This window comes from Dasypus novemcinctus, chromosome X, assembly GCF_030445035.2.
Source record: "Dasypus novemcinctus isolate mDasNov1 chromosome X, mDasNov1.1.hap2, whole genome shotgun sequence".
Lineage (NCBI taxonomy): Eukaryota > Metazoa > Chordata > Mammalia > Cingulata > Dasypodidae > Dasypus > Dasypus novemcinctus.
Genome location: NC_080704.1, coordinates 184,907,799 through 184,910,571, shown reverse-complemented (window position 1 = coordinate 184,910,571; position 2,773 = coordinate 184,907,799). Strand labels below are relative to the sequence as shown.

Sequence of the window (2,773 nt, the reverse complement as noted above, 5' to 3'; positions counted from 1 at the left end):
ATGACTTCCCTCTTGACCAACACTTTGATAAATCTTCCCATGACATCAAAATGGGACTTCACATTTTCTGTCAGACCTCTGAGCTATTTATCTGAGCTACAAGCTGCCCCAACTGCCCAGACCAAATCAAAGAAGACTTTAGCCAAGCCCAATATAAGGAATGTTGGATAGATGGTGTTCACATGTCATGTTTGTTGTCAGGCACTTCATATAAAGACCTGGTGCCACATGATTTGCCTAGAACAGCACTTATGGGTTTGTTGCACCAGACCACTGACCCAAAGGAAGTTATTGGTTATATCATCTTTGGTACAGTTATTCAGAAAGTGAAAACAAGTAATGGTGCTAGAGAGGCTGCCTTCAGAGCTGACTTCTCTGACAAGACTCCTGCCCCCACTGTCACCATGGTCTCCATCTCTGACAACCAAGCCATGACCATAGATGTTGGTTTGATTGTTTGTGGCCAGGGTGATATGGTCATGGCAGGGCAGTGTGGAGTTGTCTGATGTACTATTCATCATTCAAGGAAAATAAGGAAAATGATACTTGATTTCAATAAGGCCAAGACTCTGGGTCAATGACTATCTTTAATCTCTCAATTCAGGTTGAAGTTTCTATCACCTGAGCTCCTTGCTATGGCTGAGTTCTCCATCAGTGAGATGATGGCCATTCTGTAGACTGACTGGCTGCTGCCTTTGCTGTTTCTGACTCAGATGTGATCTTTGTTCACATGCCTCTCCTGTTACTTTTACCAGACCTGTGGTTGGTGCTGGGGTTGGTGTATACTCAGGGGACCTGAATCTCTGGACTGTCCATGTGATAGCCAGGCCCTGAGCCTCAACAGACTTGCAACTCTTACCCTCTGCTTTATTGGATTTACCCTGGCCAGCTAACAGGGAGGTGAAGAAGGCCAACCACCAAACCAGGGAGCCAAGAGTGCCTACAGCTGCAAGCAGGAGAATTGTATCCATGGTCTTTGTGGAATCTAAGCCCCCTCTCGATATAGAGATGGAGTAGACATAACCATCCCAGGGTCCACTGGATGAAGGAATAAAGTATGGATTAGAGTGGATTTATTAATATTCTATTCTGGAACTATTGTGATTAGTAATGGAAGAAATTGTAGCATTGATGTGGAGAAAGTGGCCACGGTAACTGCTGAGGGTAGGAAGAAGAAGAAGAGATATGATGTGGGGGCATTTTCAGGACTTGGAATTGTCCTGGGTGGTACTGCAGGGATAGATGCTGGACATTGTATGTCCTGCCATGGCCCATTGGGTGGACTGGGGGAAATTGTGAACTATAATGTGGGCCATTGTCCATGTGGTGCAGCAATGCTCAGAGGTGTGTTCACCAAATGCAATGAATGTCCCGTAATTGTTGATACAGGAGGAGTGGGGTGAAGGGGGTAGGGGGTATATGGGGACCTCATATTTTTTAAATGCAACATTAAAAAAATAAAGACAAAGAAAAGAATATGAATATACATTGCTGTATCACAGTTTGGCCATGAAGGTATAGGATGAAGGGCTATTCTCTGACTTGGTATCCTTTAAAGTTCCCGGAAAAATTACCATTACAAAAGACAATGGCATTTGCCCTTCCTCACTGGAAGAGATGGCCAAGCTAAAACCTACCTTCTTCAAGACTATAGCACAAATTCTTCTTGACGGCATTACTGCAATGCTGATTATGGCAGAGGAAAAGGCTCTGGCCATGGAGTATAAGCCTAAGGCCTATTTGAGGGATTTTATGTATGTTTCTCAGAATCCAAAAGATCAACTTTTACTTGGGCCAATATACGCTAATCCAAAAGTTCTAGAGAAGGCAGGATTAACAATGAATGATCTTGACGCTTTTGAATTTCATAAAGCATTCTCAGGTCAGAGTTTGGCTAACATTAAAGCCAAATTAGATTCTGATTGGTTTGCACAAAACTACATGGGTAGAAAAACCAAAGTTAGATTGCCTCCTTTGGAAAAAAACGTTTGACAACTGTGGCGGTGTCCCTGGGACACCTGTTTGGAGCCATTGTCTGTTGGTTGGTCATGGCTGCTGCCAACAGGTTACAGAGGGAAGGAGGCCAGTATGACCTTGATGCCGCCTGTGTAGCCAGAGGGCAGGGCCATGCTATGATAGTGGAAGCTTATCCAAAATAATAAATCAAGAAGCGGTGACCTGAAATTTTTGTGAAACACACTAGGCAGTGCCATTTCAATGTACTACTAAAGGACATCTATAGTTCCTTGCTTTTTTTTTCTTCTTTATTTTCTTGTAAATGTTACATTAAAAAAATATACGATGGGAAGCAGACTTGGCCCAGTGGTAAGGGCATCCGTTTACCATATGGGAGGTCCGCGGTTCAAACCCCAGGCCTCCTTGACCTGTGTGGAGCTGGCCCACGCACAGTGCTGATGCACGCAAGGAGTGCTGTGCCACGCAGGGATGTCCCCCAAGTAGGGGAGCCCCATGCGCAAGGAGTGCGCCCCGTGAGGAGAGCTGCCCAGTGTGAAAGAAAGTGCAGCCTGCCCAGGAATGGTGCCGCACACACGGAGAGCTGACACAAGAAGATGATGCAACCAAAAGAAACACAGATTCCCGTGCTGCTGACAACAAGAGAAGCGGGCAGAGAAGAACACCCAGCAAATAGACACAGAGAACAGACAACTGGGGTGGGGGTGGGGCAAGGGGAGAGAAATAAATAAATAAATCTTTAAAAAAATATATGAGGCCCCCATATACCCCTCAACGCACTCCTCTCACATCAACAATA

At 45.0% G+C, this 2,773-nt stretch overlaps 1 pseudogene; it reads left to right on the top strand.

Moving 5' to 3' along the window:
- LOC101427180 (trifunctional enzyme subunit beta, mitochondrial-like) lies at positions 1-2,186 on the top strand (annotated as a pseudogene).
- Positions 2,187-2,773: the final 587 nt, after the last annotated feature.